Source organism: Anneissia japonica, unplaced genomic scaffold (assembly GCF_011630105.1).
Source record: "Anneissia japonica isolate Jap-2015-1 unplaced genomic scaffold, ASM1163010v1 scaffold2240_len173809_cov135, whole genome shotgun sequence".
NCBI lineage: Eukaryota > Metazoa > Echinodermata > Crinoidea > Comatulida > Comatulidae > Anneissia > Anneissia japonica.
Window position 1 is genome coordinate 94,705 of NW_022696039.1, and position 8,763 is coordinate 103,467.

Here is an 8,763-nt window from a genome sequence, read left to right on the forward strand (position 1 = left end):
GGAACCTTTTTTAACCATCTTTAATACAGATTTTTCCACCTCCTTAGACATTTCCGGAGTGGGGTCCTCTGTGAGCTTCCGATAGTGAAGAGGATTGTTTAGTTGTCTTGAGGACTCCTCTTCATAGAATTTAATGTCCATTACGACAGTGGCAGAGCCCTTATCAGCTGGTTTGATGATAATATCATCACGCTGACGCAAATTGGCAATGGCCTGCCTCTCATTTTTTGTGAGATTGTCGCGGAAATCTGGACTAGGAGCGTGGTTTTTAACGTCCTCCTCATTGGCCTGAATGAAAGTTTCTAAAGCTGGGCAACGATTCTTAGGAGGATTCCAGGTACTTTTTGGTTTGAATTTGTTAACATTGCCCGTGTTATCCGTGGTGTTGCCGTCGGAATCGGCGAAAAATTCACGGCATCTTAAACGTCGGAAGAAAGCTTCCAGATCCAAAGATAGTTGTTGTGGATCAGCCTGCTTCGGTTTTGGGCAAAATTTGAGTCCTCGGGATAGAAGTTTGGTTTCTCCTTCGAAAGCTGACAGTTAATTTGAACAACTGAATCCGTGGTGTTGCACGGATTATCACTAAAGCGCCAAATGAACCTTCTAGGTTTACGTGAAAGCCAAACATTGTGCGAAGGTTGGATTACTTGTGTTGAAGTGATATTGTCTCGACCTAATTTGTGTTGTCTCCTCAGGGAAAGTTCCTTGGAAAGCTTAAGGCAATCCTTGGCAATAATCTTGAGTTTGTTTTGAAACTCAGATGTAGGAAGGTCTCTTTTTAGCCTTTTAGTCCTAAAGTCAATTTGGTTGTCGATGTCTTTGAGGAGTTTGCGGCAGTTGCCAATTAGGACCTCATTTAATCGACATGCATTTTTGTTAAGGACGCCATTCCAGCGGGAATGGAAGTCACGATCTGCGGATGGAATACCAGACCTGACATGAAATTGTAGTCCTTTAGGAGACGAATTGTTTGAACGATGTTCAAGATAAATAATAAGATGGTTGCGATACCTGACGCGTTTTTCCGACAGGCGTCGTAGAAATTTGAAATTGTCCAAAGTACCCTCCAGAATTACAGCAGAGTTGGATCAAAATGATACAAACAGTAGAAAATGATATCTGTCTCTTATACACATCTAGATGTGTATAAGAGACAGATCATGTGGACATTTTCACATTCACGGTTGTGTGTCTCTGAAATAGGAGTACACCCATTAAAGGGACACATATTACTATAACAACTAACATTTCTAATGCGACAGCGATCGTAATATAGCTCGGGACTGCGATCAAGTAAATTGTTAAAGGAGTTGGACCAAGGCATTTCAACCATGTACTGAATTGGCAGCGCATATTACCGAACATGTGGCCATAATATATAATGGGCGGGTTAAATCCAACAAATCTCGGCCATTCGGCTCACCATAGTCGAATGGGGGTAGTTGCTTTGCAGCACATTTTCAAAATTTACAGGTATGAATTGATATACCAACGTTACCTCTTGAGGGGGCAAGATGATATTTTTTGGCATCCACAATTTATACATTTGGACCACAACATTAGGGAATGGCAACCGCAACTTGTTTGGATTTAAAGATTAGTTTAGCCTCACGACCTCGTCGTGGCGTCGAAAGATGGTGGAGGATGTCCAGGTTCGTATTAACTCAGCCATACTTGGAGGTAACATAGAAGTTAATCCCGGGCCCAATAGTAACAGCAAACGTAATGTGAAAAAAAAAACTCTTAACGTATACTATCTATCAAAACGTCCGTAGCATTAAAAATAGAATGGAAACTTACAAGACAGAACTGTTTAGTCATATTTTAACGAAACACCTAGACATCATTTTAAACAAATCTGTAGATGACAGTGAACTATCTTATGGTATATACCGGATAGACTGACAAGAGAACAAGCGTGGAGGTGGTGTGTTAGTTCTTATCAACAGTAAAATCTAGTCAAGACGTCTGGAGAAGTTTGAAGATAGTCAAGAACTTTTGTGGGTCAAGACACAACTGTCCTGAAAAGAAAAGAAACAGCTAATAGTTGGCGTTTACTACCGTCCACCTGCTCTTCCAAAATGTTTTATTGACCTTAATGAATCTATTAATAATGTGCAATATGAATTTCAGGGCTATAATCATGACATTTTATTACTAGGTGACTTTATTGTTCCTGAGATAATATGGTATACAGATAACGATAAATGTAATACATTGATGAGTGAAGAACCCGACAAATAAAATGGCAAATATTTTATTGACAACATTTTATATGGCAAAAATTTTAACCAATTTATACAATTTCCGACATGTGAATCACACTCTTGATCTCATGTGCAATACGACATGTAATGAAGTTACAGCCGGAGATGATATATTTTCTTCTTACCATTGTGCAATAAATTTTAATTATTCAATTGAATTATTATAATTATCATTATAACAATGACCAACGATTACTTTATAACTTAAAAAAACTTAATAATTCTGATTTTATTTAAAACACTTACCCATTTGTTTGATGAAATAAAATAAAAATAAAAATAAACAAGAAACAATCAAAAAGAATAAAAAAAAAAACAACAAAAAAACAAACAAACAAACGCTAACATAACAGTCAAGGGATAGAAGTTAAAATTCAATTTAAAATTCAACATTCAACAAGGACGGGAGAGAGGTATTCTATTGCCAGTACAATCGAGTCCTCTATCGAGTTGACAACAGAGGCAGAAAGGTTTGAGCATAATTATATTGAAAAAGTAATAATGTTAAGGAGACCAGAAATTCTATTAACGATAATTGGCCTAATAATAATAATAATAATAATAATAATAATAATAATAATGATAATAATAATATTTATATAGACGTAGAGATTAGCAACTGTTCAAGACCACAAATAATATAAAAGCATTAGCAATAATGGGATAAAGCTAAGTAAAGTAAAGCTCTCCGTATGAATTCAACAAAAGTTTTATTTTAAGTTTCATTTTAAAATGGATTAAATAAGGACATTTTTTAAGAATACAGTCCAAGTTATTCCATATTTATAGGGCAATATAAATAGCATTGAGACTAGTACATTTTTGTTTATCTTTTGTAGTTGTAAGTTTACATTTACCCCTGGTGTTGTAATTTTGAAGATGTGATACATTTGCAAATACACATATTAGTGACAGAATACAGGGGCGGAGTGCCCCCCCCCCCCTTGTCACAAACATTTTTTTTTTTAGATGATTAAATGGATACACAATTCCATAGAAAGGTTGATTCTATGTCACATCGCGCAATGCATAGCCACAATGACAGTTTAAGCGCAGATGCACCAGCATGGAAACCTTTGTGCAATCAATCACTCTCTATCGAGGTCAGCAGGTATGTGCTGTCAAACAACCCCATGTACAGTCACCACAGTCCAAAGAGATGTGTGCACATCTTCATTGACGACACCCCTTCAGTAGATTTACTCTTTTAATAAAGTACAGTTTTTGTGTAGACAACATTTGACACTTTTGACGTGTAAGTTTTGCTTCCTTGCTGTTTTCAAGTACAGTACCTGGTTTAATCATATTGTGTAATCCTGTTGTCTCTAATTGACATGAAACAAAGTAGGCCTACCTAAACCTAGGGTTTTTTGCCTATTTCCAGTGGCGGATTTAGGTGGCGGTGTGGCACATAAGGGGCGTACCCCCCCCCCTATTTTTTTTGCAAAGAAACAATTACACCCACAGTGTTTAAGTCTTCTTTCACCAAAAACAACCTAGGAGAGTGCTATTCATAAATCCACTTGGTGAGAAATAGAACACTTGTAGTTTTTATACTCAATGTTAATATACAGTAGCGGATTTTGTTGTTTGACGACTTTTTTTTAACGGATTTTGGATATTAGTTTTCCTTTTTGCTGATTTTGTGATTTTTATGCTCAATGTTGCTAAGAAACTTCATCATGTTTTCTAGAAGTGAAATTTCTCTTTTGAAATGGTGTACATTTATCATGAGCCTTTGCATATGTTGTCAAAGATTATGTTTGAGATGTTAAACCCACAGCTGTGAGTAGATGAATTACTACTAATTTAATGACACATGTCATAGTTGTATATTGCAGGTACATCGTATGTCAAAATTTCTTTTAAAAGACATACACCTATTTTTTTTAATTTACTTGTTACTGAAAACTACCATGCTAGATAGTCAAAATCGACTCAATACAACCTCATTTTCCTCAAATGTGCTGGGCTTCAAGCCTTGGCCCCCCACCAGGGGCCCTTGGCGGCACCTGGCCCACAGCCAAAGGATGCTCGTTTCGCTCGCAGATTGCGCCACAACCCCTTATCTGGCAGGCTGAATCCGCCCCTGCCCTCGGTGCTTCGTACCTTGGCTGGTCGTCCATCTTACTTTGGCGCCCCCACCCTTTTTTTTTTTACTAAATCCTGTATCCGCGCCCCTGGAATACATAGCAAATCCAATCTGGTAAGTAAAAATATCCTGGATTTTTAAGACCCCATGGCTACAATTACCCCTGGTGTTGTAATTGTGGAGATGTGATACATCTGCAAATACACACATTAGTTTACTATTTAATTCATTAGTGACAGAATACAGAATACATAGAAATTCCAATTTGTTAAGTACTAATGTCCTGGATTTCTAAGACTCCATGTCTACGGAATATATGCGATACACTCTCTCTGAAATTAGTGAAAGTGGTAACATGAAGGGCTTTTCTTTGAAGACATTCGATTTCCGTTAGGTAGGAGTCCTACGTACAACCCCAGACGATATGACTATAGTTAAGGATTGGTTCAACGAGTGATCTGTAATTAGTAAGCAATGCATTAAAAGGGAGAAAATGGCTTACCTTGTATAGCATACCAATGTAGATAGAAACTTTTTTTTAAACAACATTTATGTGTTCTTCCAAGAAATTCTGTCACATTTTACTCTTTCAATTTCTTTACCATTAATTAAAATTTTCACAGAATCTGTGTCTACTTTCCTCTTTTTGAAGGAAGATCAAGAAGTTCGTCGTATTTACGTTCAGCGTTAATTCATTACTTCAGTGTTTATATGATTAATCAGAGCATTTATATTTTTATAGACTAATAAAATATTTGTGTCATTGGCAATTAAAATAACTTGTAGGTCGTAATATCGTAATTAAGGACTCAATGACGTCATTTTTATGGCCAATTTTAGTTTTTGTTCTGACGGCATATTTTACGACTGATTTTAGTTCTTGTATATGAATACTATGTTAACAGAAAAATTTATGTTACAGGGTCTGAAGAATTGAACATCATTGTTTCTCTTGAGTTTGGAGATAATGCGGCGCCACATAGCCTTCTTACAGTTATACCGGCTAAAGGTAAGGTACTATTAAGTATTTCCGGTCGATCAGCATAGCTCTCAACGGATTTTTACTGAAAATGAATACATTGTGTAATAAAATGCCTCCGACGGGATAAATGTACCATCATGTCATTTATTCGAACACTGTATACAGCCTACCTTTCTTTTATTATTTAAATATTATAATTTAACAGTGTTAACTGCTATACTGATTATTATTAGTTCCTTTGTGACCTTTAGGTCACAGAGGAACTATTGGGATGATACAGATGTGAAATGTGTGTGTACAGATGTGAAATGTGTGTGTATGGCAACAACCTGTCCGGTCGATCAGCATAGCTCTCAACGGATTTTTACTGAAAATGAATACATTGTGTAATAAAATGCCTCCGACGGGATAAATGTACCATCATGTCATTTATTCGAACACTGTATATAGCATACCTTTCTTTTATTATTTAAATGTTATAATTTAACAGTGTTAACTGCTATACTGATTATTCTTAGTTCCTTTGTGACCTTTAGGTCACAGAGGAACTATTGGGATGATACAGATGTTAAATGTGTGTGTATGGCAACAACCTGTCTTTTGTCTCTAAACAAATAGGCTCCTAAACGGTGCCCTGCGGCGGGTATACATTGTGCCCAAGAGGTACTGGTGGACATGTAATTGTGTGAGAAATGTTTGTTTTTTCGGTTAGATAGAAAATGTAAGCTGTACGCGATAAAACATATACCCCTACCACCAGTTTTAAGTCGTTTTTAGTCCAAATTTTGATTTGCGCATGAGTCAGGAAAAAGTTTGCCGACATTTTGTTTTTATCGCGAAAACGTTAGTAGTAGGCATTACATAGAACAATAGGCCTAATACCTCCATGTTCAAACTAATTACAAGTTTTTCAAACTATTTAAAATTAAAACGGAACAGTAGAGAAAATCCGATCAGAATGACAAAATAAACTAAGCATCCACTGGAAGGAATCCCAATATCTGCAGACGGATCCGTTTCGGCCTCCCAGGCCTCATCAGTGCAGCAATATAGACCCAAACGAAACGTTCGACCAGCTTAGGTAGGGCCCAAACTAGTACCACGACCACTAATTATTACAGAGCCAAACAAAGGCAATATATACACACAGCCCAAGTGTGAATGCAAATAGTGGAATACAAACTATGTAACTCGGTTCCAGTAGAGAATATTTTGTCATTCTTAACGCGTCCTACAAAATTCTTACGAGACAGCACTAGTCCGTGAATCGGAGATCTAAAGATGCAATCTCTACCGTGCATCAATGGCGGCCCGCTGGATCTCAGTAGAGCTCTATTATATCTGACAAATATACGTATTGACTTAAAAATTATATAAAGACTGTGGAAAGGGAAGACTTTTCTACACTAGGACCTACTATGTGGGTTAAATTAAATTAAAATTGTTTTCCTCTCAAAACGCCCCCCCACCCCCACCCCCCCAAAAAAAAAATTGAATAGGCTTACTGTACCATGACCGTACATAGCCTAGACCTACTTACACTATTATTGTTTTGCGGTTATGAAACAGGTCTCTTAACTTGCCAATCTACAATTATTGACAAATAGTTTATACATTAGGCCTAAACCAAGTTTATTTTGTAGTGTATTTTGCTTTGGCTTTTTGTTGTTAATAAAATGTTTTATCTATGTTAAATTTGTGATTAAGTAACTCATTTAAAGATATATTTTTAAAACAAGTTTTATAGAATGCGTGCAGAAAGAATATTGATATGCGGAAAAGTAAAATTAACTCCCACCCCCGATTTTGTTTTTGAGATGTGTCGCTATAAACAATGAAATGCATCATTTCGAGATCTAGTTTCTTGTATACTTGCTTATTAGGCGTTGCTTTACTTTATTTCAAAAGGGAAAAAGTCACTGCTTCTTACCATACCACGATAACTAAAAGTTGGCAAGTCCAATTAGTTTCAAATTTGGCAAAATGCAATGAATGAATTTGGTGACTATTAATTATCGCAATTACCAAATTTGTGTTTAGTTTTTGCGTACAAAGGAATGTACACACCCGCAGGGTTCTGGTTAAATGTTTTAGTATGTTTCGCTATGCTATGTAAATTAGGCTCCAGCTAGATTTTGTGCCAAAATGGATTTTATTGGTTAACTGTGTCATTTTAGTGTGCTGAATTCAAAAAAAAGTTAGGTGCCACTTTTTTATCAACGTCATCAGTCGCCATTTTAAATAAAATTTATGGGAATTAGGCTCATTTTAAAGCTGAGGGATCACACTAAATACTGGCAATTATTTTCCAAAATATAGAGGATAAACTGCATATATTTTGTCAATTTTTAGTTAAAATTCCATATTTCTATTTTTATTATTGACAAAAATGTTAATTATAATACTTCAGATTTTTGTCCAAACAACTTTAACAATTGCCTCTACTAAATAGGATCATATATTTAAAAAAATGATTTTCCTAAACAATGCTCGAAAAACCACTTGTCATAGAGAGCTAAATTATTATTTCATTGACACGAGTGTATTAGATTCTTCATTTACCTGCAAGAAGACTTTTGTAAATTAGCAAAACTGGGAAATTGACATAAATTATTGCAACCAATTAACACTGGATAATCATTATCTTGCCTGCTTACTTCATGATCAGAAACAATTAAAACACTCTTTCATTTAAATTCTTCTTGATAATTGTTATTCGAATCCTAATATAGCATCATTTTTTTTATCCCTTCTGTTGAAACCGAAATCTTTATTTATAATTTCACATCTTATAACAAATAAATATTTATAAAATAATATCATATTTTTCATTTCTATTTTCTCTTTTCACAAATTTCCTTAAACATTACAATACGCATTTTTAAATCTATCTCTTTTGTATGTTTCTTCTCCTCCTTTCCCTTGAGTATTTTCAAGACTTTTAATGAATTTTTCGATCATGATATCTATATAAATTAGTTAACTTTGGAACGTCATATAATCGGTGCCACCGTTGAAATTAGTAGTCCGACGCAAAAAAGTTAAATGATTCGTAATTTGTTTTTGGATCCTTACATAATGAGCCACTACTATTTTAAATGCGAGTTATCTGCACAATACAATACAATAGTCTCTTAGATTTATGTACGCCCAAAACTTCTTCAAATTATTCGATTTCTTCATAAAGTTCTTCAAAATGACTGTATGAACGTTCAATTGAATATTTTACTTTATTTCGTATTTGTTTATACTTTTCCAGTCCTCAGCTCCAATCAATCAATCCAAGCATTTAAACAGTTTAAGTCAGGCTCCAGAAGAAAAAAAGAAGGCTCCGGAGGAAAAACATTTTTTAATATGTTGTAGAACTGATTTTTCTAAGACAGAAAAAAGTTGTTTGACGAAAAACTGGGGAACGGTGAATG